This window comes from Falco peregrinus, chromosome 1 (assembly GCF_023634155.1).
Source record: "Falco peregrinus isolate bFalPer1 chromosome 1, bFalPer1.pri, whole genome shotgun sequence".
Lineage (NCBI taxonomy): Eukaryota > Metazoa > Chordata > Aves > Falconiformes > Falconidae > Falco > Falco peregrinus.
The window spans coordinates 118,699,906-118,727,600 of record NC_073721.1 but is presented as its reverse complement, the minus strand read 5'-3'; the positions used below and the strand labels follow the sequence as shown (position 1 = coordinate 118,727,600).

Here is a 27,695-nt window from a genome sequence, read left to right as displayed (position 1 = left end):
AAAGAGTCTGGAAGGTTCAAACAGATCATAACGTAATCAAAATGCCAAGCCACCGTCTGCTTCTGCCTTTGGGTTGACAAGCAGGATTAGCACCCAAGGGAAGCAGGGTGTAATAGTGTTTCACGGGCACTGTGAACAGCCCAGAAGTGTGCGGAGTACAGAAGGGTTAGCCGAAGGGCAGGTCTAGCTACAGACGTACGGGTGTGGGGGGGTGGATTTTAAAGCAAGGAGCTGTACACGTACAACCTCCGTGGTTATTTCCTTTAGCAGAAGGCAGGACTCCTGTATACCAGTTATGTCATGCTGGAAGCAGTTTAAGCTAAACTGGAGAAAGCCAGTTTAAGAGTGGAGATGTGCACCAGCGTGGCGAGGAGCAGCAGCAGTTGACCTATAGTGCTGTCATTATAATGGTGTGGTTTTCAGTGTAGACAACCCCGGAGTGGAGCAGCTAGCCTGCCATCCCTTATGTTTCACTGTCTAACAGAGATGTATAACATGGCCCTGTCTGCGTGCGGTTGCAATCACCCTCGTGCTCTAGTTTTCCACAGAGTACTAGAGCAGATGCCGAATTTTCAGTGTGCGTCGTGTGCCTATTGCACCATGTTTAATAGCCCTATCGTGGCTAAAGACACATGAAACACTTCCCAAAGACTGCTTTAATGTCAGTAATTGCTGTAGCTGTCCTGAGGACAGCCCGGGACCAAGGATGAGGGTTCCTTTGTTAGTATTTGGTACTGCTCGTTTGGAGAACTGAACAACACTGATGTTTCCGCTGTAAAGCTCCCATGGAGCAGGAAATGCAGATGTAGCTTTGTCTGTGTTACTGTGTCTTTTCCTTCTATAACTGACCTTATTTTAAATGTATGTTAAATTAAGATTTAGGAAGCTCACATCTTCTTTACTGCTATCTCTGCAGTTTGAGTTTGGAATTTATTTTGTTTTGGCCAGGAGAAAGGTAGAATTTGCCCATAGCTCGCTCTCTGATGGCTGGTCAGGTGACGTTTTCCCTCGTAGCTCTTTAACCACTGACCTGTATTGCTATACCTGTTCAGGCTGCATCTTCCAGTGCCCAGCAGCTCATGGGAGTCACTGGGGCACATTTGGGCAGGCAGCTGCACCTCAAAAGTGGCTGCCCACGTGGGGCTAACCCTGCCTTTGCTCCTGCACTGCTTGTGTCTGAGGGGAAAGCCTCGGCAAAGACACAGCTGCCACCGTGGCCACGAGCAGGCCCCTGGCAATGTGTGCTGCCTTGTGAAGAAGTGTTATTTGTGATTTTTCCAGTCAAGACGGCTGGGGTAAAGGCTGTGGAAGTGCTGCATGCCCAGCGCCTTGGCACTGTGAGTAGGGCCCGGGCTAAGATGGCCGCTCGCCAAGCCTGGAGAGCACACTCTGGCCCACCATAGCGACTCCCTCACTCCCAGGGCCCCCTTTCCCTGTGGGCCTGCAGGATGGCTGCCACTGCTGCCAGCTGCTGTGTGCCAGCCGCCTCAGGCTGGGTTGGGGGGGAGCCTGGCAGGGCAGGCTGGCCGCAGGCCTGAGGCAGTGTGGGCCCTGGCGGCCATTTTGCGGGAGGCAAGCGCCGCCTGTAAGATGGCCGCATGGGCATGAGGTGGGGTACAGCACTGCCTTGTCCTCGCCACGCTGCCTCCCTCACGCCGTCCCCTCCTTATCTTGCTAATTACTGATGAAGGCAGAACAATAACGGGAGCTGGCATGCCCCAGTTCTTTCTCTGCCACCTCCTTCCTCGGGCGGAAAATCTGCGTGCACACCTCCCCCCCCCCCACCCGCCAGCCCCTCTGTGATATTAACTGAATTAACATACTTCCTAATTTGCCCTGTGTTTTCCCTGCGCTGTCTCCCAGCCGCCTCATCATGGCTTCTCCAACTGGTGGGGAAGGAGCGAGTGCGTTCGTTCTCTCCGCTCATTTGGTTGTATGCGAAAAATCCTTAATGACATCTAAAAAGGGTGGCGGGACAATAGCCCACGCGGGGTTTGGCAGGAGACATGTGATATTTACCCCGCCAGACCATCCTTGCTGCCGCTTTGCTGGGGGATTACGACGGCTGCTGTCCCCACGTTCCTCCATTTATTTATTTTGCCGGTGGCGGGGGGGACGCGTTGGCACGCGGCTGCTTTGTGCGCCTTGCTTCACCTATGAAAAGGACACATTAAGGTGTTTCCATAAACCCCCGGATGACAAAGAAAGCGCTTTTCTCTTTGGCTCGTAGGCAACAATGACAGAAGCCTTTAAAACCATGATTTTTTTCCACACACACCCCCCTCCCCGCAACGATTGCAGAAGGCGTCCCCTAAAAGGAACTTAATACATATCATTAAATCTAAAGCACTGAGCTCCACTCCTGCTAACTATGCCATGCTTTTTGTTTCTGATAGTATTTGTCCGTTGCAGAGAGCAAGCTAGGGATGTGGAGCCTCCCCCACCCTCCTCCCTTTGTTTAAGTGACAAAATGTTTCCATGTTCTTGTTTAGAAAATAAATCTTTCTGGGGTTTTCAGCTTTTATTTTTATTTTTTTCATTTATCATGATGTGAAATCCAAACTCCCCTTCTTCCCAGATCTTGGGAATCCGTGTTCCTCATGATCAATTTTTCCTTCTTTATCAAAACCCACAACATTATTTTATAGTAATACTCCAAAAACGCAGTAGTAATATTTTGAATTTGAGTATTTCGAGCTTCAGGATATTGCAATTTTTTTTTTATAAGCGATGAATGAAAAGCAATGATTTAAGTGTGTAATGCACAATGCAGATGCCATGCATTGTAAATACATTTCAGGGGCATAAAATCCAACACAGAGAGCCAGTGTTCCACGAAAGCTGGGAGTCCAAAAATAACTGTAAAAATGAATTGTCTGTCGGGACGAATCTCTCAGATCCCAGCCAATATTTACAGGGTTACGATATACAACTGGGTTACTTATTGGCATAAATGCCTCATTTTAAAATGCTGATGATAAACTAAAAAAAAGGTGAAGGAGTTATTTGACTGATTACTGAATGCCATGGATTCCCTGCATTTAATTTCATACTTACAGGCTATTTACTTATCCCATGTTTATGGGTATGCACTTTAGCTTCATATAAATCTCTCTTTCTGTCTGTTTCACTGCGTTCTTTTCTCTTTTGCCATCTCATCTGCTTCTCATGGTCCCTCTCCTGAAACCACATCACAGGATCTGATGGGCAGAATGGGAATCCGCCTCTGGTCTCTATCATAAACTTGCCAATGTGGGCTATTGTGTTGGGAGCCAGTGGTCACCAGATGGTGCTTCATTGCCCAGGGTCTGTGTCGCTCCTTTAGCATTGTGTTTCCCCCCAAGATCTACCTACCCTGGCTGAGGAAAGTGTAAGGACCTTGAGTAATGTACCTCAAGGGACAACATGCTTCTGGGTGCGTTGGGCACTTTGCAGCCTCAGCCATGCAGCTATGAGCTGCCCTTGCAGAGCCGAGGTTTGTTAATACACGTGCTCAGCCATGTTCGCCCCATCCGTGTACCTGCGTAGGAAAGTTAGCATGATAGCATAGGATTGAATGCTGTCTTCATGTGAAAAGCAGTCCACATCACCTTGAGTGGATATCTTGCTACCTTTATGTACTGGGCTTGGGAAGACAGGGCAGAGACATCTCTGTGTCTTAGCATGCCCCATGTTGGGATACCTATACCTGTGGATGTAGATGAAATAAAGCTACCTGCTCTTAGCCTGGGTTCCCAGACAGCTCTTGAGTGTCTGCAAAAGGACTGGCTTATGCAGGTATCCTTGAGAGGTGGAGGTAGTTACAGAGGGCAACCTGAGGTATGGGGCTTTTCCTGTGAAAAAATGTCCTCCAGCCAGGAAAGACCCAGGAACAAATCCTGCACTTGGTGCCTGTATGTTCTCAGGAGGTCCTGGGCATGGTTGTGCATGTCAGCTGCAGAAAGGGGATTAATGCAGAAATAAAGATTGAAAATAAAACACTGGGAGCAATGGCTCTTCCTGAATGCAGACAGATGGAGAGAGCCTGGCATAATTACATTTAGCAAAGGGCTACCATGAATGAAACCAATTAAAGGGAGAAGCAATGCTCCTATGAGAGCGAGTGAGAGAGGAAGACAGCCACCTCTCTGGGTCTTCTTGGGTATCCACCTTGCATGGGGGGTGAGCCATGCACAGTCCCCAGGTCATGGGTGAGCTTGCGTGTGCACCTGCCTCCTGGCTTAGGGGGACTTCATTTATCTGCCAGGGTAAAAAAAGAAGGAAATGGGAAACATTGGGTGCTGGCAGGGCCAGCGCGGAGCTGGCTTGCAGCCAGCCCCAGCCTTGCTGTCTCCATTGTCTCATGGCTTTAATGCATGCCTAGAAATCCAGTATTTAAGATTCAGGTTACTATTGTAAAGCAGAAAGGTCGTGCTCAGCACCACTTGGTGTGGATTCCTCCAGCAGCAATTTTGCCTGCAATACCCCATGTTGGGACAGTGTTGGCAGAAGGCCTGGGGCCAGGAGGCTGCGAGGAGCACGACTTTGCTGCCTCTGGCATGGCGTGTACCTTGCAAGTGATGCTTCTGGCTTTGTGATTTAGGGAGGTCTGTGGGAGGCAGAGGGTCCAGAAAGCCACGCAGAGGAGAGGGTGTCAGGCCAGGTTTGCATATACTGGGTGGCAACAGCTGAGTGTGCCTTGCTGACAAGCTTGGCAGAAAGTCTAGCAAGGCATGTGCAATGTGTCTCTTCCTCTGGCTCTCACTGGGAAAAAATTGGTGGGAGCTTCACGACTAGCTGCTGCTGGTGACCAAGACTAGGAGAGGCTTTCGGGGCTGTTCCTCCTGATTTAATTTGTAGTCCCAGAAATAGCTGTTTTCCAGCTTTCCTCCCTTCTCCTACTATCGTGATCTCAAGGACAGGCACCTTTTGGGTAGAAGAGAAGCTGACAAGGCTGGACTAGAATGATTCACAAGGGTTTTAGTGCAAAGCTCGAGACTTGGGTTGTCTGTTGCAAACCCCCAGCAACTGTAATCAAGGGCTGTTTGCAAGTTTCAGTTCTCACTTAAAAGTAATAAAATGATGCTAACAAAAATTTTTTTAGGGACATACATCATCAATGCAGGGAAAACTCTAGAAACGAGTCAAAGACCTTGTAGGACTTAGGCGTTACTGGCCTGAAAAAAATCCCTCCAAACACTTCTTTTTTTGGAGTCTGGCTTAGCGATTATGGGGATCCAGACTCCGCATGTTCAAAGATCAAGGCTGACAGTCTAGGGTGCTGTGTAACACCGAACAGGGAGTGAAGAAGAGCCTGACAACTCAAAGTGTCATCGATTTCATTGGTTTGGGTGGTGGCTGGCTTGGGTCCCATTTAAGCCACTAGATCTACTGATGATTTTCAAGAGTGCTTCCAGCCACTGTCATGTGGCCCTGGGCACAGAGAAACTTGTAAGCAAAGGTCTGTGGTGTGTGCTTTGGCCTCTGAAAGGTAATAATTGGTGATGTTGGTCCCTGGCACCCTATTTTGTCAGAGACCAACCGAGGGGTGCACATCTGTGTACATGCTTGTGGAGGCAGCAGGGACAACGCTGTACAGATGCAGCCTGGCTGTGCCTGTGGACATATATGGGTCTGTCTCGCCCCAGGGGCAGCTTGCAAAGCAGCATTTGACTTCCCCATTGCCAGGACTCAGGGAAAAAAAAATATCTTTTAAAACATATTTGGTCCTTGCTTTAACTGAGAGATCATATACTGTGGGCAGTGCTGTGGGAGACTCTGCTTAAGAGCCAGAGGAGGTGATGCTATCTCTGTGGTGTCCTTATAGGACCATGCAGGATCTCCCCAGGCTGCTGCAGCCATGTCCCAAGCTGCCATTTGGACCAGTGTCTCAGGGGAATGTGGTCCTTCAGTCCATTTGTGATACTTTTCATAGGTATCACCCAGGCCCCAGTGGCCACTTGCCTGAATGTGCAAGTTTTAATGTTTCTTATGCAGAAGCGTACTGGAGCTCTCCAAAATGAAGGGCAAACTGCATGCATGAGTCTGGACTTGTGCAAGCATTTAAAGCAGCTGTAGTCCTGCACCATCCCCAGGCTAGGCTTCCCAGTGTGGCACTGAGGAGCAGGGTGGCAATACAGAAGACTCACAAGTGGGTGCCAGGCTGGGACCCGTCGTACTCATTTTGCTTGCAATCGGGCAGATGGGTGATGTGGCAGAGAAAGCTGAGAGCTTGTGGAGGAAACAAATGGTTCATGTAGATAAGTGCTGGCTGGGGAGCCCATTAGGGGACTGTTTACTTGCAAAGGGAAGATCTTTCTTACAGCTCATTGCATTTCTGTAGGCTCTGACTGACTTCTGCATCCTTCCCACCCCCAAATGCCAGAGGTTAAAGGAGTGCCTGCTATTGCTGCAAGAGCTTGAGAATATGGTAGGAAGTGGCTGATCTCTGCTGCCTAATGGACAGCATGCAACATGGCTGAATGCTGGGATTCAAAGGCTCAGGTTTCTGCACTGTCGTCATCTTTCTTCTCTTCCTTCCTAGCCCCTAGGAGAAGCCACCCTGCTAATACCATGGGATGTTTCCATAGATGCCTCTGTGGGTGCGTGGATGCGGAGGGGAATGTCTTGCTGAGTGCAGTGGGTGAGGGTGGTGATGATGTGCCTTATTCCAGCTTTGGGTCATGCACACTGGGGGAGGCGTGGCTGGAGGAGCAGAGGTACATCCCCTCTGCTTGAGCTATTCCCAGCTGCAGCTGTCTCAAAGCTCTGCAGAGTGCTCTTCTGCCTCCTTTGGGGAAGAGCTGCCTGCATTGTCCCATTTGGGTGTGGGGCGTGCAGAGCTGGCCACAGATGCCTGCTGCAGGCAAGGCTTTGCCTGCTCTACACTGCAGTGGCAGAGCCCTGCTGCTGGGGTCAGCCCAGGATTGCTGGCACCAGTGTTCAATGGGGCCAGCACACTTGGCGGTGGGGCTAGGAGCTGCGTGGGCTCTGCCAAGGAGGGATTCTCTACATCCTGGGAAATTTTCACACCTGCCTCCCCTCATCAGACCCACTCAGTAAGTTTAACGCTGGCAGGCAGAGGGACACTGGGGTGTTCAAACTGCGTGCTGTGTGCCTGAGGGACTTGCTTTATGGCTATGCAGAATTAGTCTGTTTTCTAGGCCACCTTTGAAAACGACTGAAAATTTGCTTTCCCATAGCCTAAAAACTAAGCTCTGTGTTTGGCTCCTTAAGTGACAGGCAGGGACTAGAGGTCTCCTGTGACCTGAAAGCCCAGCCAAGCTGTGAGTGGCTCAGTGAGGGTGGAAATGGGGTTTGCAGTTTGTTTTGAACACAGTCAATTTTGCTGTTGTTGTTCCCCCAGTCTGGGCAGCAGTGCCACAGAGGTGTCATCCTCCCTGATCATCCCAGCTCCTCTTTGCTGCCTGAAGTTGGTAGGGCAGCAATGTGTCCTTCGGCAGGGCTGTCTGGTTTGGGAGGGGCTGGGGCAGTGGTCATCAGGACTGGCACCTCTTTATCGTTGTGCCTTCATGGCTGTGTGTGGAAAGGGTGGGTGGGCATGAGGCCACTGAGCCTGGGGAGAATGGATGTCTCTGGTGATGACCACTCGTTTTGCCACACAGCCCTGAGGAGTGGGAGGCTGTGTGACAGCCCAATGGAAGCTCTCTGCAGGTCCTCTTGCCCGAGGAGCTGGCAGTGACACATTTCTGACATGAACTGAGAGGAGATGCTGGCGTCAGATCCCGGTCATGTCATCTGGGATCAGGTACCAAACCCAGCTGTGGCTGCAGGCAGTGAAGGAGGCAGGTGCCCTGAGCACTGCTGAACATGATCCGGAGCTAATCCCGGGGCATCTGCTCCCTGCACATGCCTGCAGTGAGGTGCCATCCTCCAGGTCTTCCAACCCTGCACCATAACTGCTCCTGGGGCTCTGTGGCTTTCTGTAAGTGCTGCCAGAGTGATACTGTGGATGCCGGAGGGATGTCGGCTGAGGATGTGACAGGTTCGCACTGGGCTTGCAGTCAGATGACGGGTGCCAGCTTTGCAGGGTGCGGGCACAAATATCTCAGGGGGATTTGCTTTCCTGCAGAGCCTATTGCTCTCCCAGGAAGATGGAAAAATTCTGGTCCTAAAGGGATGAACACTGTCTACAATTTGACGGCAGACATCCCAGAAACCATAGGGAATAAAAGACACCCACCGGTATTTTTTTTTTTTAATTTCTCCCTGTTTCTGTCTGCCTATCAGCCTGTCAGCCAGCTAGATGCTAATCCACAGCAGCAGCAGCAGCACAAATAAAGCTAGACTAGAGGGATGCTAATTTATGCCTGGATTTCATGCTTTGTTTTACTTCCCCACTTTATTGGACAGAGTAGGCTTTGTGAGTGACGTAAAATGTCGCGTGTGCTCTCCCCATGGCAGGTTCCTGCACATGCAGCAGGAGAAGTTCATTTCTCTGTAGCCTCTGCAGCCTTGCACGTGCCCTTCATTGCCTTCCCTGGGTCACTTGGGGGGGTTGTTCCTGATAAACCCCCGGCTGGTGAGGGCTCACTGTAAGTTTTGCTGCGCTGCATTTGAAACCCAGGGATGTGTTTCCAGTCTCATCGTGCTTTCTATGATGGTGCCAGCATTTATGCATCTAAACTGTAATTTTTTACGCTCTTGCTGGGTAACCAGACTAGAGCCTCTGCAATTTGCATGAATAAATGTCATGTAAAATCATCTGTTCATGGGTAGTGACCAGCCGAAAAGTTATGTTGTGAAGCAATCTGTTCTGAGTGATCCGCAGAGCTGTTTAATACAATGTTGAGATTTACACCTCTCAGCGTCTGAGGGGAAAAGCGTGAATAAATTTAAGGTCACAGCCCGGAGGTGACCTTACCTATGTGGTGCAAGTAGGTGAGGAGTTTTATCACCTGTTGCCTGTGAAACCCAGAGCATTAAACTGCGTGGGTGAGCAAAAGAGCCTTTGAAATGCACTGGTTTAGAATAAAGTAAAATTTAAATAATAGTCAAATAGGTGTTAATTACAGAGAGTCTTGGATGGTTTCTTGCAAGGGTCTTGCATGGGATCCACACCGGGATCCTTGGGGTATCAGAAAGGAAGGATCAGCCCCCAGAGCCAGGGAATATGTGTGTTGAAGGATTGCTGAGGTCTTCAGCTCCTGTTAGAGGTAAGGGGAAAAAGATGCCCAAATACCTTTGAGTCTCTGTGCTTATGAGGCTGCTCCCCTGCAGTCAAGGCTTTGTGAGCAAAGCAGCAAATCACCAATGAAGGAAAGAACACCCGAGATGGAGCTGGAGGGGGCTTTGAAGTGGCCACATTGGTTGGGAGCTACGAATCCCCCTGCTTTTTCACTCAACTTTTTCACAGCTGCTGCTGACCTCTGCAGAGCAACTTGTGGGGAAGAGCCCAGACGCGGGTCTTAGACTGAGGTCTGTCCTCAGCTTCACTGGGTTAAATCCTAAGTGAGGATTTAATTGCATTCAGTAAAAGCTGCCCAAATTTACAGCATGGAAATGAGAGCAGAATGAGTGTCCTTGTTTCTCTTTACCATCAAATAGCTTTTCTCAGCCTTGAGTCCTGGCAAGCTGATCTCTGTAGGGTTTTATTTCATTCAGTGTCTGCATTGCCCTATTAAAACCACATCTCTGTCCCTGAGTCCCTGCATGTCACTGTATGTCGAGTGCTGATCCCTGTGTATTGGGACAGAGGTATGTGGCAATAAAACTGCTCACAACTACTTGTTTGGATAGAAAGCAGAGATTTGCTTACTTGGCAGTAGCTTCCCTTTTTTAAAGCAAAAATGTTTGCACAGGTGACTTTCGTTTTGTCGCAGTGGTTCAGGGAAGGAAATGTTTTGCTGTCATGCATATTCTTGGGTTTCTGTGTGATGTTTTGTCCTGCCTCGTTTATAGCGATGTCCAGAAATCTCTTAGCTTTCCTCTTATGGAAGCCAAACAAAGGTCCAGGGTGTGGATCTGGCTGCAAGAGCAGTGTCAGGGGAGCTGGGCTACCTCTGCCACACTGAGGCAGGGCTCTTTTGGGTTTGCATCACAGCTTTCCTCTTCTCTGACTAAGCTGATGGACAGGAATAGTTTCATACTCCTAAGGTGCATCTGTTTGTGTAGGAGTACGTGGGATTGTGGCATTTGTGTTTGCAGCTTTTACTGGGCTCCTCAACCAGGCTTTCTTTGGGCTGATATCTTCTCAGATGAGAGAAACCTCTGGACAGCATCGCATCTTGTGTTGTGCAGGTCTTCATGTGCAAACACCATAGGTGTACGGAGGTATCTGGCTTTGTGTGGGTCTCAGAGCCAGCCTCTTCGAGGTCTCTTTGTTTTGTCTCCCTCTGGGTATCTTGTGTGGATGCATTTGCATATATGGAAAACGTTGTCATCATCTTCTCCCCCTCCCCAGCTCCTGTTCCTTTCGCTCTCCTGACTCGTGGGCTTTTCCAGCTGAATGGTGTCTGCTGAGGCCAGCCAAGCATGGTGGGGCTGGGGGCTGACACCCCCCATCTACACCTTTGCTATTTCCTTCCCCAGGAGTGGCACTGGGGGCATTTTTTTCCTTTTTTTTTTCCTTTTTTTTTTTTTTTTCCCTCCTGATATTTAATAACTAGCATTAGGCAGTTGGGTCCTGAAGGGAGTCTGGTCCATTCCCTGAGTCCCCAGCCCTGACACCCTGCTGCTCCCTCCCTGAGTCCCCAGCCCTGACACCCTGCTGCTCCCTCCCTTTCTTCTTACACTGTAGCGTGTCTGGCAGCAGCACCAAAGAGAGCAGTCCAAACTGCACGGCAAGTCTGCTTGCTTGCTTTAATCTACAAGGCCAGGTTTAAACACTTTTTGTCCCTGCCTGGAAAGCCTTGGAATAGTTATATTAATAAATCCCTTGCTCCTCCATGAAGATATCCTTCCCAGGACATTTTAAGTCACTAATCCTCTCCAAGGCATCTCTGGCTCCATCTTCTCTTCCCACACCCTTATCTGGCCCCCGCCCCCCCACTGCAGAAGACTTGAATGCTTGGAGGCTTCATCCCTCCAGTCTGCCATCTCCCTGTGCACCTCTGTGCAGCCCTGCTCCTGCTCCCGCTCCAGCTCCACTGTCCCTCTGTCCTGCTGTCCCATACCCGCCTTGCGCTGGGGACAAGCTGAGCCACTGGAGCGGCCAGGGGCGGAAGAAGGGGGTGGAGGAGAAACAGGGCAGCTGCGCGGCTTGTGTTAGTAAACACTTCCTTGGGTTCACATTTTAATTCCTTACCCCCCTTCCACATCTTCTCCCCCATCCTTTCCCTTTTCTATATGCTCACACAATGAGACCATTGTCAAGGGGTGATTTGAATGAGGGGTCTCTGGGCATGTTCCCAGCATTGTCAAACAGAGTGGGAAAAAAACCACAACTCCAGCCTAGCCAGGAGGACCAGACCAGACTGAGACAGATGCCTAAATTAGTGACAAAGCCTTTTGAATGTCCCCCCTAGACAAGGGTTGCCTTGTGCATGCGTGCGTGTGTGTGTGCATGCTCGTGGGTGTGTATTTGTGGCTGGGTGGCAGCTTGCATGTCTCCCCATGTTAATTAGTTTTGCATGCATGTCTGATAAGGTGCCAATGAATATATTTGTACTCCTTCCATTGGCGAAAGCTGTCTCGGCGGCGGGGGAGATGTGGGGCAGCAGGGGTGTGCTCAGTGCAGCCTGGCAGCCTGGGGTAATTGAGCTGTGCAGATCCAGGAGAAGAAGGGGCGAGGGTTGCTGCTACTTGGTGCATCAGTGGAGCTGGACTTCCCAGCAATGGGATCTGCTGCTTTTGTTGCAAATCATGGAGAGTTTAAAAGAGAACTGAAGCTTTTTTTGCTTCACTGGGTCTTTCTCTTCATCTTTGCTGATTGTCTGGCTGAGGGTCTGTAGGCTCTTTCTTCTCCTCTGCCCTGTGTCTCTCTCTCAAGTCCCTTAAAAGGTGTTTATTTCCAATGGATTTGTATCCATCTTTGTATATACACATACACATGCGATCACTCACACAAAGCCCCAGCAACAAAACCTCCACCTGCTTCTCCAGAAAGGGAGTCAAATCTGCTACCAGTTACAAAATATGGGAAGGAAGTGAAGCGTGTGGGTGCCAGGGGTGGAGCAGTGGAAACAGGCAAATGGAAATGCAGAACAAGAGTTGGAGAGACAGAGATAACGTGCTCTATAAAGGATTTATCAACATTTGCTCAGGATAGAGTTATTAATTATCAATGCAGAGAAGAGTCTTTCTACATCCCCAGCGTATGGACCAGCACATAATGTCATTCCTAGAGTGCTGTTATCATCCACCCATCCATCCATCCATCTGTATTCTGTAGATTCACACAAGAATTCATTGTACATTTAGGGATGTAAACACCAGTTCACATCTAATTAATTTCCTGTCTTAATTAATTTTGCATCCTTTCCCTTAAATCAACAAGGCTTAAGAGCCCACATACATTCCTTGAGCAGACTGGGAAGAAGCTCTAGAATGGGCCAAGATGTCTTTTCTCCCCATGCTCCTGCCTGCTTCTGAGCAGTTGCCAGATGCTGAAAGAACAGGGAATTACATGGTGCAAGGCTGCTCTGAAGCAGAGGTAATTTTGGAAAGTTTTGGTGTAGCCGGGCTTGTCTGCTGTGGAGTCTGGTGGCACCGAGCTTCATGCTAGCTCCCATCCGCTTTGCCCTCTCTTCCATACTTGGGTCCTGGTGCTGACGGTGAAGGGATGGAGAGCAACAGCGGATACACCATCGTGCAGGGCTGGTCCTGCAGGGAGCCGGGATGGGAGATGGCTTGGTAAAAGTAGCAGAGTGTGGGTTCGACTCCTGATGTGCTGGCTGGGGAGGAAAGGGAAGTTCTTGATGAACAAGGGAAGGCGGCCATTGGCATCTGCAGGGTTTGGGTTGGACAGGGGATGATGCCTCTTCCCTCACTGGCTCTGCAGCTGCACTAGGCTTTCCTCTGTGCCGGGAGGAGAGCTGGGAGGTGATATGAAGAGATGGTAGAATAGCCAGGGAGTGGCAAAGCCACCTGCCTGAGGGTGAGCTGACACATCCCTGGCAGGGCAGAGTGGGCTGCAGGAGAAGCTGTCCTTTGTGCTCAGAGAAGTCCAGGAAGGCAGGCAGGGCCAGGCTGCCTCCCCATCAACCTGCACTGGGCATCTGCGAGGGAGCAGTCATGGGCGGCCTCAAGAGTTCCCCAAAATCCTCACTGCTGTTCCAGCAGTAGGTACAGTGGGCAACTCATGAGTAATGTGCAGGAAAAAGGGACTCCTGTGAAACACAGGTCATCCAGTTGGAGAACAAAGGCAATTTTGTGTGACTTAGCAGTGCCTAATTGCACAGGGTGAATAATGAGCAGCCAGGGAGGCAGCACTGCGGTCCCTCCTGGCAAGCTGCAGACGGTGGCTGAGCCCCACGTCTGGAAACCCTGAGTCGGTGCTAGCAGATCGTGGGTATCCTCAGAGAGGTCCAGCCCCAGTGCTCTGCATCTGTGCCCATTTCAGAGTTGTCTGGGCTCCTGCACTGCAAAGTAATTGTGTTAATTCCACATGGATGTAAGAGAGGAACCTGCCGTTGGAAAGAGTCACTCTGTCGTTGCTTGAACCTTTCATTTGCTCATAGGGTGAACGTGTTATCCATGCCTAACCCAGATGTAAGGTGGCCTTTGATCACAAAGGAGAGCCACGCACCAGCATCCTGCAAAAGGCTGGCAATTCCCTCCCTGGCCAGTGCCTCGTCCCTGAGCAGGGGCCTTGTTGGGGACCCCTTCCAGTTGATCTCTCTCCTCTCCTGTTTGCGCATCCCTGCCTCCTTAATTCTGCTCCCAAGCTCTGGGTATGGCCATGGAAACCGCTTTGTCAGAGCTTCTTGCCAGGTTGATCTGCAGAAGGTTGGTTTTTTTTTTTCTTTCCCCATTGGGATGACTATTCCCACACAAGCAAAGCCTCTTAATGAATCCGTGGCAGCAAAGTAGGTAACACGCTCGCCCTGCCAAGGCTGCTTGGCACAGCTGGAGTCACGTAATCGGGCTAGGCTGCCAGCCGGGAACAGAGCGGGAAGAGTTAAACTGAGGACAGTGCAGGGACAACTAATCCCCAGCAGGAAGAGTAGCAGAGACCTCCCTGTCCTTCATCATCCTCCCCCTCCATCCACACACTCTTCCTATGTCTCCACCACATCCTATTCCTCTCCCACATCCTCCCTTTACTTATTTCTTCTTCCATCTTCCTCATCCTCCTCTTCTCCATCGCTTTCTCACTCCTCCCCCTGTCAGTTTCCCTCCTGCCCCCCTTTCTCCAGCGCTGTCTCCTCACATGCTCTGTCATGTCTCCAGGGCTGGTTTTCGAGTGGGACCGAGGGACGGTGTATTTGGGCTGCAGTGGAGGTCACAGCTATATGGGGATTGTTTAAAAGAGATTTGCCCACATCCCAGCCCATGTGACCAGCCTCAGCTGCAGGTCTCTCTTTCTTAATCTGGAGATAAGCGTGATTATCCGAGGAAGGGCTGTTCGGAGCTTTGTAACTGTGACAGGGGAGCTTTCAAGTCGCACTTTGCTGGCAGAGCAGCGTTTAAAGCCGGGGAATCAGATTCCAAGCGTGGCTTTGCATCTCTTTTCTGCTGGGAGCATGGTGCAGGGCTGGCAGTGGGGATGGGAGCTTTATTAGGACTTTGCTTATGATGCGGAAAAGGAGTTAAGGGAGGGAAACAGGGGGAAGAGGGAGGTGAAAAATTCCCAATTTGCCATTTCCCCATCGGTGGTGGCATAGGAGGGATGCACTGATCCAAGGAGAACAGGCCAGCCTGAACCCTGATGTAGAGCAATAAAGTCCAACAAGCCTGGGGTCTGGCTTATTTTTAGCCTGGGGTCATGTCTTCTTGTTCTGCGCTCCCCCGGCTTGCTCTGTTGAGCCCCTCACACAAGAGGTCTCTGGGGCCCTGTTTGGAAATGAAATGCTGCTTTAGCAGCTCCCATGGCACAGCTTCCCTAGGCGAGATGGCAGAGCCAGCTTTGCTGCCCGATAAAGACATCATGCCCCAGCGCTCAAAGCAGCTCCCCGTCCCCATCTGGAGGAATATTTGCTAGAGATGGGCCCTTGTTGGGCATCTCTGCAGCCGGGGTGGGAAGACAGGGACATAGAGCAATTGTATAGTTTAATATCCTATCACTGTCTTATATTGCTGGAGGCTGAAATATTTAACATCTCATGCAAGGGGCATGGTCCCTGAAGGTTTCTTTCACCAGGACAGGCAACAAAACAGGGTTTAGTGGAAATGTTCAGCTCTGGAGCAGGCACTGCTTCTATTTGTAGACTAGAAACTCAGAGCAGAGACTTGTAACAGCGCTTCTTTTGATGGAGATGGGTCAAGGAGAAAGAAACCTGGATGCACACCAGGGGCGAGAATCTGGGGCGAGGTTGAATCAGGACAAAGTGCCAACGCTTTGGACCGTCACTTGGGCAGGACTTGCTGTTCTTGCTGTATCCTTCTTGGAAATGGTTCAGATCCCATCGTGGCAGCTGAGGCCAGCCTGATTCAAAGGATACCCTGAATCCCATACGCTCCTCCTACATGCCCCACCACCCATTTTTAGCAGCTAAAAATATGCAGTGAGAACACCAAACAACCCCTTCACCTGGGTTTGTTAATGGAGGGGCAGTTGCTTGCCTGCATTAGAATGCCAAGGGAAAGAAACATCCCTCTTCTTCTCCCGTGAAGGCACATCTAATTTTTGCATCATTCTGCCCCTGTGCCTAGCCAGCCTTAAAGCACCACGGGACATGTACCTGTGCTCAAAGATACACAGATTAAAACATGTGTCTGCAGGGCAGGTAGCTCAGTTTACCTCCACTGGTTGCAGAAGGGAAGCAGTTGCAAATGCATCATCTTGAGAGCAAGCTCTGAAACATCTCCCACGTTGCCTGCACTCCCCCAGAGCCCTACACAGCTGCTCTGTGGGTGGAAGTTCTGTTTTCCTTGTACCCCCATGAACTTTATTTTTTGCTGTTTCTTTTTGTATGAAGAGATGAATACTCTTCAGTGCCTACGGCTTATTTCAGGGCTTTGCTGAGGATCTGGCCAGCACATGTAGCCTTACTTCAGGGCATGGCTCTTGAAGAAACTAGAAGATGGACACAGCGTCTTTTTCATCTAGTGACTGTAAGACCAAACAGCCCAAATCCCAGCCTACAGCCATGTTGTGGAGATAACGCCCATGCTCCAGGGGAGAACAAGAGCTCCCCTCAGGATCCCACAGCCTTGGATCCGGCAGCGGGAACGTGGGCAGGAACATGTAGGTGTTGGCATGTGCAGGCAGGAACACGTGTACACTGGGACAAGCGTGCCCATCTCTGCAGGCACAGTCCCACGCTGCCCACACACCAGCCCGTCTCTGTGCACTCACCCCATGTGGATCTGACCGAAACGTGGGCTTGGGGGCATGGGGTGACTGCGAGGGCTGATGGTAAATTTACTGATGGTAGATGGAGGGAAGCACGGTAGAAGGAATTAATGGAGAGATCCATTTGAGATGCAGCAAGGAAAGGTTTCCTGTTGCAACACACAGGAGAAGGAGCTAAAAAAGGGAGCAGCATGTTAGAGAAAGGTGTGAGTTCAAAGGCTGTGCCAGGGCCAAGAAGAAGGAAAGGTGGCAGCCAGGAGCAGTTTGTGTTCCTTAGTGTTGGGTGATGCTGAGAGTGAGGGAAAAGCACCGGCTGCTCTGAACAAAAGCCATCAAGTGGGGAGATGGGAATGGGATAGAGGGGACTAAGCAGGAGCCACAGAGCAACGAGCACCAAGATCAGGGGTTTTTGGAGGACCAAGTGGGTGGCTTTTCATGCTGGAGTGAAGGATGGGCTGGAGAAGGGGGATGGCACCCAGTGAGGATGTGCAAGGTGGTTCTGGCCCATGGACAGGGAGCCAGCACCGAGTCTCACAAGTCACAGTCGCAAGGTGCCTTTAGGATGGAGGAGCTGTCGTGGTGCCAGGGCGGGTGGTTTCCCAAAGGTGAGCTGAGCACAGAAGGTGAGATGTGACCAAGATTTCCAGGAGAGAGAGAAGGAGCTCCACAGTGGGGTTGGGAAGAGCCGAGTCATTTCTCTATAAACAGCACATTAGGCCAGATGCTGGGGTTTGAGCACAAGCTGGGCAGTAACACATGCAAGAGACTGGAAAGTTCATTCTTCCTCCCATGTCTGCACAGCATCCTTGAGCCACGCCAGTGCTGCAGCCTGTCCTGCAGAACCAGGACCCTTCAGGGACCAAGGGGTCCCTCTGGAGACCGAGCGGAAGGGAAGAGCTCTGCCAGCTGCGTTTGGATTCTCCTTAACTCACCTGACCTGCAGTGTCCACCATCACTGCGCGGGCGGCTGAGACCCAGAGGTGATTGAGACCCTTGCTATCATTGCTGCTGTTCAGGGCTGTTTCTTACAAGGCCCCTGACACCTTAGTACATGAGTCCAGTTTCTCTGGTTGATTAAAAGCAAAATCCTTGACCAAAAACCCCATAATGTTTGCTTGCAACCTCATTGCCATAGTAACAGAGGTCCTGAGGACACCTCTGAAGTAGGTCAGCACGGGCCCCATTTTGCTGCATCTCCCATCATGGCACAGCTCCACAAACAGGGTATACCTACCGTGGTCTAGCCAGACATCACCCTGGCACAGCCCAGACCTGCCTGGGGAAAAGCCAGGCTGGAAAGTTGCCCTCCGGTGACAGCACCCAAGGGTGCCAAGGGCTGTTCTGCACCCAGTCACAGGAAAATTCTGTCCCTCCTGCTGCCCCCGTGCCAGTTCATTGGTGTTCCCCAAGTCAGGGCTCCCTTCCCAGCCTTCCTTCTCCCCATCCCCCACCATCTCGCTGCCTCCCTCCCCCCTTTCCCCCAGCGCCTCTCCTCCTGCTTTGCATAATTTTCCATTTTCAGTGTCCCCTTTTCTTTTTCTTCTCTCCATATGGTGCGTCCCCCTCTCTGCCTGGCGCAGGAGCCGTCCTTAACAAGCTCGGCAAAGCCCTCTCTCTCAGGGGCTTCACATGAAAGATGCTCTGTAAAAACAGAGGCTGGGATGGAGCCCCCCCTTTTCCCCCCTTGATTTATATGGGGCTGGATGTGGGAACGTTTCTGGGTCGCGCTTTTGAGCCGCCGGGTGCCCGCGCCTGTTCTCTCCAGCCATTCAGCGCAGACCCCTAAGGCCAGCTCGTCCCCTGCCTTTGATCTGCAATGCAGAAAGAGTGGCGGGGCAAGTTTCGACCACTCTAGTTTGGACCGAGCCCTCGTTTCAGCTGGCAGAGAGGGATACCCTCCTGCTCAGTGTCCAGTGGTCTTTTCCAGCCGACTGTTTCTGTTCCCTCCTACATCCCTGACACCACGAGGACCTTTGGCCCCACCAGGTCCAAGGTGCTGGGGCTTAGGGAAGCAGCAGGTTTGCAATACACAGCGACTCGGCATGTCTAACCCACCACTGCCCCTCTCCTGCTCCACCACAGACACTGGCCAGTGAGCACCCAGCCAGCCAAGCCAGGGGTGGAGTGAAGGGTGCCGGGGCTGGCAGCGCCTGCCCAGCATTTGATGGGTTAAGCTGGTCTCCAGCTAATTTCTCCCAGCGGCTCCCCTCCTCCTCATACTTCTGTATGCAGCAGGCAGGGCCTCAGCGCAGGTTCCTGCACTGAGCTGTTGCCAGGGGAGTAGTTAGGCGAGTCTGAGCTATGCAGGGAAAAGGCCTGGGCTGTCAAAGTGTCTGAGATGAACCATAGCCCGGTCCCCCTGCAGCTGGGCCCAAGCATGCATCAGCCCTTGTTTGGAGCCTGGGAATGGCAAAGCCCAGGGAGGTTCAAGGGCAAACTTGCTATTCATTAGTCAGGGGTCCTTGACGTTCCCACTCTCTGTCTCCGTTCTTCTTCTTCTTCTCTTTTCTGTCCCTCTTTTGACAGATTCCTGGGTGCTTTTGGGGAAAACTCCCCTCCTCCTCCTCGCCCCAGCAAAAGCCCTCCACATAAACTTCCCCAGCAGACAAGGCAAGAGGACAATAACGGCAGGGCCATGATGCAAACGAGAGCCAGCGGAGCAGCCTTATCCCCCGGGTGTCCTTTCTCCCTGGTCCTCCCCGTGCTGCTGCGGGAGAGCCAGCTGACACATTCATTTCGCTCATCTTGCCCATCACCGATGTTTTATTATCTTGATGCTTGCAGGAAATTGTAACTTGAGATAAGAGAAATGTCAGCCGCCTTCTCCTCTCTCCCATAGCCCAAAGCACCAAGAAGTTCCTCCATAGGAAATGTAAATGCTTGCCCAGGTGCACAGGATGAGCATGAGATGGAGGGAGCCTCGAGAGGCCATGCGAGCATCTCCACCAGGAGATAAAACTCGCAGCGTAGGTGTAACACGGGGCTTCCCTCCCGCCCCACCAAACAGAATATTTCAGAGCTCTTAGAAACCGAAGCTCCCTTGTAATTATCCAAAGCAAACAGCACGTGTTATTAGTTTAAAATTATTTTTTCTCCCCCCTCCCCGGGCCCCTGGAGCAGAATGGAGGTGTAATTGTGCTAAGGAGTTAGCAGGGGAGAGCACAGCTTTTGGTCACATTCAAGTTGGAGGGCTTGAGCCAGGGAGGCGGTATGAAAGGCTGGTATTTGCATAAGCAGCGTGCATCCTTACAAAAAAGAAAGATATCAGGGGCTTGCAAAATTCGATCAAGGCTTGGAGGGAAGAAAAAAAAAAGGGGGGGGGGGGGGGGAGGAAGGGAGGGGGAAAAAAATTGACAGTGAAAAAGGTTTTTCTAAGTAACACCCTGGCGAGATTAAATTGTCCAGAAAGTTTCTCCGTGTGAGCCGGTGAAGCGGAGGCTGGGCTGAGGGCAGGGGAGGAGTGGGGTCCCTCCTTCCCAGCCTCAATAGGGGATAGGAATCTGATTAGGCAGAGCGTCCTGCATCCATTTGCCATTATTTGAGGATTTTTTTTGCCCTTCCCACTGCCCAGAATTGCTGTGGCAGAGAAGTTTGTCAGCATATAAACCTCAGCACTGGCTTTGTAAGGACACAGGGAGGCACAGGACAAAGTGCCGGGGCAGAGGCTGAGCTGCATTTGCGGTTATTTATGCACTCTTTTTTAAAAAAAGAGAGGGATAATGAATCCACATGCTACTTTGCGGGACGCTTTCCCTGCACAGGGCATTGGGGAGGGAAGGCAGTGCTGGGCTGGAGTCGAGTCCTGGTGGAGCACTATTTTTGCAAAAACCCTCAATGCCAGGCTGAGCTTTGCCTGCAGAGAAAGTGTGTGCAGGAGGTTTGGGCTTTCCTGAAGCTTATGTCAAATCAGTTGGGTCAGTCCAGCCCCTCCTGCCGCCAGTTACTAAGCATCAGAAGGTGCAAACCCACCAGGCAGGCAGGGCATAATTTCCAGGGTGGGCTGATGTCTCGTACCAACAAACATCCTATCTCTCTGCACCACAGATGAGCTTCTCTGTAGATCTCAGCAAGCTCAGCCTGCTCAGGCAGAGGGCAGGGGCTGTCACTGCCCAGGGCAGGGGTCTTTGCCATGCAAGGTTTTTTCCCTGGTGAGCACAAGGGTTCAGCCACCTCCTCCTCTCCTGGACTTGTGAAAGCACCCGCCACCGTTCAGATCTCATCTGCCCTGACCTGAACATCCTTGCTAGACTTGGGGCATTGGGGGTGACTCCTAATGCCACACAGGATAAAGCAGTGCTGCACCTTGGCTTCTTGCAGCCTGGGTGTCCCTACACATAGGCCAGCATGAGGTCTGTCCTGTCAGCACCCTAATTCTCCAGAGAGTCTCCAGGTGCTTCTCCAAACCCGTGCACATGGGGTGGGGTTGGCTTCTGCCTCTCTGAAGCTTTAGTCTTGCTTCAAAGTTGCGAAAGGGAAGGGATTTTCCTTGGATTTCCATCAAGTGTTTTATGAATATTGCAATAAAGGGGTTACAGAAGATCTATTTTTAAGAGAGAGAAAAAATACCCATGAAAATTGCAGCCTGGACCCCAGAGTGTAGAGTATTTGCACAGTTCAAAGAGTTACGGTGGTTCATCCAGTCGCAGCCCGGGAACGTCGTGGTGCGACCTACAGCAGATCACATGCCAGCTACTCCCAGGGCGGCTCATTAGAGAGCCACACAGAAGATTTATCTCTTAAAATGGGCTTGCAAATATTTTATAAAATTTGCAATATTTTATAAAATTACAATTTGGTGCAATAAAAGGAATAAATTAGCCAGCTGATGGTTCCTTTTTCACTCTGGATCCAAGTGTATTCAAAAACTAGTTGTATTAGTCTGCACTCCTTCCAGCATAACAGTTTATAGGCAAAGCAAAAGGAGGATGGCAGAGGGATGGGACTAGGGGCTGTGCTAGGGGATCCATACTCGCTGTGGGTAAAGCGGAAAGGAAGTAGAGAAAAAAAATAGGAAAAAAGTGGGGAGAACCTGCTACAAGGTGCAAGATGTGTGGGGCAAACCCTGGGAGGTGTGAGGACAGCTGAGAAGGGGACTTGCACTGAGCATCACAGCTTTGGCTCCAGCTTGGTGGCTTGGTATCACTTTCTCCAGCCAGGCAAGGGTGCCGAGGGCAGGGAAAGTTAACATGAAGATTAAAACATCAGAGCGCTGTGCCTTTAGTGGCTCTGACATGCAGAGTAATCCCATGCCCCAAAGCCTAGGGAAGAAGGAAAAGCGGCAAGCCCTCCCCTGGCTGGCAGTGTGCAGGGCAGGCAGAGGTAGAGGAATGAGGCGGGTGCGGGGGGAACTTGGCATCTCGGGGACCACAGTTTTCCGCATTGGGAAGGGGTTAAGGCAGCCTGGAGCCATGGCAAATGTGCGGTGAGGAGGGAAAGAGGGTTGGAGTTTCGCTCCATCACTGAGCCAAGTTTGTCTGTTCTCAGCTGAGCACTGCTGGACCGTTTCCCTGCCAGAAATCATAACCACTCTATTTTTTTCCTTTCTTTTCTAGATCCCAGCAAGTAGAGAAGGGACTTTTCAATCCTGTGAGCTCCTTCTTGCAGTTGGCTGCCACCTGCCCAGACTTGCCGTCTGATGTCTCTGGGTTTCTCCAGGAGGGCCCTGACCTGCTTCTCCGATGGCCCCAGAGAAGAGGCAGCTTTGGCTTATGGACACAGAGGGTTTCTGCATCACTTCGAATCACGCCGGTCCAGTCGTGGGGAGGGAGCCAGGGCAACACGGGGAGCCAGGGATCATCCCACATCACTCCTGTATGTTGTCTTCAGTGCCCTAAACACCCCAGAGCATGACCACTGCACTCAGGCCGAGAGATACGAGTGAGCCACTCTCTCACCTGCCAAAATACTGGGTGCGTGATGGTTGGAGGGAGCTTTTAATACTGGGCTTTGCTCATGGAGCAGAACTTGGCCCTTGCTGCTTTTCACCCCCGGTTGTGCAGTGCTGCAGGAGCACAGCCATCCTGACAGTGCTGTGCTCAGGGCCCAGAGGACCGTGAGTCTGTCCAGGCCCAGCAGCCCGGCTGCTGTTTTATTGCACCCTCTCTGTTCCTGTAAGAGAAACATTACTGGCTGTAATTCTCTCCCATTAAAATCCCCCCCACCCCATGCACTGTTGGAAATAAACTCTCCCTTTTGCAAAAGTGAGCCGTGTGATTTGGTGCAGTTTTGGGATGGAGGAGGCAATGAGCAGAAAATAAATGCAAGCAAATCGACAGGGAAGCGGGAGCAGCCGAGAGCCAAGCGGCTGGGCTGCACCATGCCCTGCATCAGGCACATTTCCCTGAAAGCCCAAGCGAATCCCTTGCCGCTAAATGATCTTTATTTGGTTTGAACCCCGTCTGGGAAGTAACTGCTAAACCCAATGCAAACAGACCCCCGTGAAAGAATATAATGAATATGTCTCTCAAATGATTTGGAGCCCTTCTGCCTGCAGAGCAGGGTTCCCCATTGTGCCCAGCTCCTGGCGTGCTCGGGGCAGGCTGCGCGAGGTGGCTGCTTTCCCAGCTGAAATCCAAAAAAAGCAAACAATGGGTCAAGGCCGGCATTGTGCGAGCCCAGGCAGGCAGAAGGAGCGCAGCCCGGCATGGCCAAGTTCAAGGCTGGGCAGGGGGCCGGGCGCGCAGGGATGCTAACAGGGGCTGCGCGGGGGCTGTGGAGGCGTGGAGCAGGGGGGTGGGGGGCTCTGCATGCCATTATCCTGTGCAGCCGCAAGCACCCAAAAACCACCTTACGGAGAGGCAGTGGGGGATTTGGGTTGCTGGGGGGCTGGTGCTACTCAGGGGTTGGTACTGCTGTGGGGGATTGGTGTTACTTGCAGGAGGACTGATGCTACTGGGGGCGGACTGGTGCTATCAAGGAGTTACAGGGGGAACTGGTGTTGCTAATGGATATTACTGGGGGGACCAGTGCTATGCGGGGGGGTGCAGAGGGAGATGATGGCACAGTGTGGATCCTGGCGTGTGTGTGTGTCTGTGTTTGGGAGCCCCGCAGAGAAGACAGACTCAGGGTGTTACACACGGCTCTGCCTGGTGCTCCAGGCCCAGGCGGGGACCCCCCCACATCCCCTCATCTCCCCGCCGCTCCCCCCTCCCCGGATGAAGTGTGCGGAGACAGGCAGAGCAGCCCGTGGAAAAACACCATGGAGGGCCCGCACAAAGGGGGTTTTATTCAAATTTGTTTAGAGTTTAGCGGATTTGCATGAAAAATGTGTGAGAAAAGCCGGCTCCAGTGACCTCATCCCCAGCTGCCATTAATGTTCAATTAAGTGCTGAATAGTAGCAAAGGGGGGACCGGCCAGGACGTGCAGAGAATCCAGGCTCGGGCGCAGACTGTGAGAACCGGGCAGCCCCCCCGACCGTCTGGCCCCGGCCAGCCCCGACGGGGTCCCCCCGCCGCCGCCCCCTCTCCGCCCCGGGAGGTGCGCTGAGCCCGTCGGGTCTCAGCCCGTCTGGGTTATTCCCCAGATCACTCGCATCCTGAAGCAAAGTGCCACCCCCCGCAAAGGTGGGTGTTCGGGGGGGTGATGCCCCCACTTCCGCCACCGAGGCTGTTGTCACGCACCTCCCCACACCCCCAACCCCGACCACCCCCCCCCCCCCCCGCCCCCCGCAGCCCGGCTCGCCCGGCCCGGGGCCGCTCTCCGCCTGGCAGACGGTGTCAAAGCCCAAGTTCAAGTCCACGCCGAGGGGCTCTGCCCCGGGATTCCCAGCTCCTTTCCATCCTCCGCCTTTTGTTCGCTTCTGACAATTGCTCTTTATTTCTTACACACCCCCAGCCTCCCCCCCGCACCCCCCCTCCCTGCCCGCACTTGGCACCGTTTAGCTGCCTGCCTGCAAACTTAACAACCCCGGTTCTTGGTATAAGCACTCAAATTACCCTTCTTTCTACATATAAACACGGCCCGGGGTGTGCAGCTCTCCCGGCCGCGGGGTCCCCCCGGCGCAGCCCGGCTCCCCGCACCGGCCCCGGCCGGAGGAAGTTTCTGCTGCGGGACACGGCGGGAGAAAACGAGCCGGATCCAGCACCCCCCCCTCTCCGGGGCTCCCCCGGGCCAGCGCTCAGGTAAGGGAACACACCCCCCCATTTGCTTTCGGGGCGCTGCCTCTGCCGCGGGGCGCGATGGCACGGCAGGTTTTGGGGGGTGATGAGGGGGTGTCTCTGCAGGAGGTCCCGCATCCTCCCGCAAAACCAGCCCAGCCCCGGGCATCCTGATGCGGAGCCCCGAGCCGGCCTCCCCCCGGGGTGCGGACCCCACCCCCTCCGCCCCGGGCCGGGGTGCGGGGGACACGCTGCCTGGCGGGGGCAGCCGGACAGCCAGGGGAGGGGGCCTTCCCGAACCTGCCTCTGCCCCGGCCTGCCTCTCTCCGCCCCCCTCGGGAGGGGAACACCCACCCGGGAGCGGGCCGAGGGCCTGGGGGGGACCCCGTCGGGCCGGCACCCCCGGGGCTCCCGAGCACCGACACTCCCGGGCCCGCTGCCGGGGGAGGGGGGGCGGGGCGGGCATGGGGCTTCGGGGACAAACTTCCCCGCCGGGGGGGTGGGCGGCGGCAGCATCTCTGCGGGGGGGCACACCTCCGTCTCCGTAGGTGCGATACATGGGGCAGGGGAGGCCATAGGGTGCTCGGGGGGCTGACTGATGCCCCAAGTAAATCTCCTCCCAGTATCTGTGGCTGGGATAAACTGGTCGGTGCAGGGCGGGTCCAGAGGGCCGCGTCTGCGCTGAGGCCTCGGGCACAGACAGGCAGATTTGGGTTTTCGGATGTTTTTATTTTTTTCTAAGACAATTTCGGGTGAAAGGAGGGGGAATACCCTCGCCCCCCTCCGTAAAAATAGAGATAAGGGACTGAGGGAGCGAACACACCTCCACTGGGGAAGGGAGCAAGATTTGGGAGGAGGGGGGATAAGAAGCTGAGAGGGGACGGGAAGGGGTGGGATGCCGTGTGGGGAGGCAGGAGGGGCTCCCCCGAAACCCGTCCCCAAGCACGGCGCAGGGAGGGGCGCCCGTGGCCGGTGCCGCGGGGCGGGGCGGGCCGGGGGCAGCGCGGGGGGCCGTGCCTCGGGTCCCGAGCTGTCACACCCGCGCGTCACGCAGCGTCGTGTGCTATAACGCGGCATCATAAGTTACAGCGTAACATATAATATACGTCTTTTATACAGAGAGATGTATAGTATGGAGAGTATAGCACACTGTACCGCATTACAGCCGTGCACCGTCCCCGGGGCTCCCCGCCGGCCCCCACGCCCCGTGCAGGGGTGGTGCTCCGTGCCGTGCCGTGCCGTGCCGTGCCGTGGCGACGCCGCATCCCCGCTCAGGCGGCGGGGACACCCCCCTCGGCTCCCCAAAACAGAGCCCTGCGCTCCAGCGGGCGTGTTTGAAAATAGCGGTGTGGGCGCACCTCGGGGCGGTGGGAAAGGCTGCGCTGGTTTTTCTTTTCTTTTTTTTTTTTTTTTTTTTTTTTTGGTGGCTATTTTAAAACCCCACAGTCGTGCCGATGCCTCCACGGTCCGCCCCAACCGTGGGCCCTCACGCGTGACTGTACACACGGCTGCTTCTCTCCACTTGTGCCCGTGCACACCCCTCGCCCCCCTCAGCAAAGGAACCGAGGGCCGAGCCCCTCCAGGGTGCCCACCCGCGGCTCCGCGCCCACCGGGGGCCACGCGTGGTGCTGGCGGACCCACAGCCGTCGCGAGTGGCCTGGGTCTCAGCACCCGGGCCAGCGTCGGAGCCCCTCGGAAGGAGGGAAGAGACTTTTCCCTCGGGCGGTGGGAAATCAGAAATACCCTCGTCGTGGAAACAGCGAGGATCTGGCTCTGGGCGTGGGGAAGGCGGGATGGAGGGGGAGAAGGAGGGATGGAGGTGAAAAAGGGATGGACGGGGAGAAGGAGAGTTGGAGCAGGGGGTGGAGGCATGGAAGAGGGGAAGGAAGAACGGAGGGGTGGAGAGGGAGAAGGAGGGATGGATAAAGGGTAGATAAGGAGAAATGGAGGGTGGAAAAGGAGGAATGAAGGGTAGAAAAGGAGGGCTAGAGGTGTGATAAAGAGGGATGGCGATGAGAGAAGGAAGGATGGAGGGGGAGAAGACGGGATGGAGGGGGAGAAGGAGGGAGGGAGGGGGGAAGGGTGCCGCGCCCCCGATTGGCTGCTTCGGGACAAAATCCGGCGCTGGGTTTGCGGGGAGGGGGCGCGGATGGGCCGGGGGCTGCTGGGGGGCAGAGGTGGGCGCTCGGGCGGCTCGCAGGGCCCCCCCCGGCAGCCATTTTGTGGCAGTGCCTGCCGTCGTGCCAGGGCTGGGCGGTGGGGCCGGGGGTGCGCCCTGCCCTCCCCGGCCCGGTGGGGCGGTGAGGGGCGCGGGGCGGAGGGAGGCCTCCATGCCACGGTGGGAAACGTATTACCTCGCCCGCCACGCTTGCCCATTGACAGAGATAAACATGCAAATGAGTCTCTTTGCATGTCATTAGCATACAGGCAGATTGGGGGGGGAGGGGCCGCCTGTGTGCGCACTGCAGCGTGCTTTAATCCAACACCCAAACAGCCATTGCTGGTGTCTCCCGCCAGCAGCACCTGCGGCTCGCCGGGCCCCCCGCCGCGGGCAGTGGGACCCCCATCACCCCCCCTGCACCCCCCCGCCCGCGGAGCCGCCACCGGGGCTGCCCCACCAGGTACCCGGCTCCTCCAACCTGGCCCGGGGCTGCAGGGCACAAGGACACGCAGGAAATAAATAAAGCCAAACCTCGGGCAGCGCTTTCTTGGGGCTATTTCTGTGTTTTCACCTATTTCTGTATATTCTTTCACCTTGTGCAGGGGAAGGGAGCGGGCGGGGGGGCCCTTATACCGTTCAGCCGATGCCTCTTGCAGCCCCGCTCCGCCGCCACCTTTAATTGCGTGGGGTGGGTGGATTGGGGAAAAAGAGCGACAAAGCTGGTGGATTTGGGGAAGGGAGGTGCAGGGGGGAGCACGGCCCGGGCTGGGGGGTCCTCGCGGTTCCCGGAGCTGGGGGGGGCGGCAGGGGTGCCGCCTGCGGGGCTAGGTCTGCAAGACGGCCCGTGTGTATGTGGCGCCCGTGTCCGTGTGTGGACACGGGTGTGTCCGCGACCTCTGCCTGTGCCGGGCCATGCGTGTCCGCACGCGCGTGTCGCATCCCCCCACCATACGCGCGTACCCACTCGGGTGGGTGTGCTACCCCGGCGGCTATCCGACCGGGGTGGGGGGTGGTGTATGGGGTCTGTGTGTGTCCTCCCAC

The 27,695-nt window shown here is 53.7% G+C and overlaps 1 long non-coding RNA gene across 1 annotated transcript in view; it reads left to right on the top strand.

Moving 5' to 3' along the window:
- Nucleotides 1-22,596, top strand: part of LOC114013570 (uncharacterized) — a 40,832-nt gene extending 18,236 nt beyond the window's left edge. Inside the window, exon 4 of the long non-coding RNA XR_008748413.1 lies at nt 21,949-22,596. This is a non-coding gene — a long non-coding RNA (uncharacterized LOC114013570). The remainder of the gene's footprint in view (nt 1-21,948) is intronic.
- Nucleotides 22,597-27,695: the final 5,099 nt, after the last annotated feature.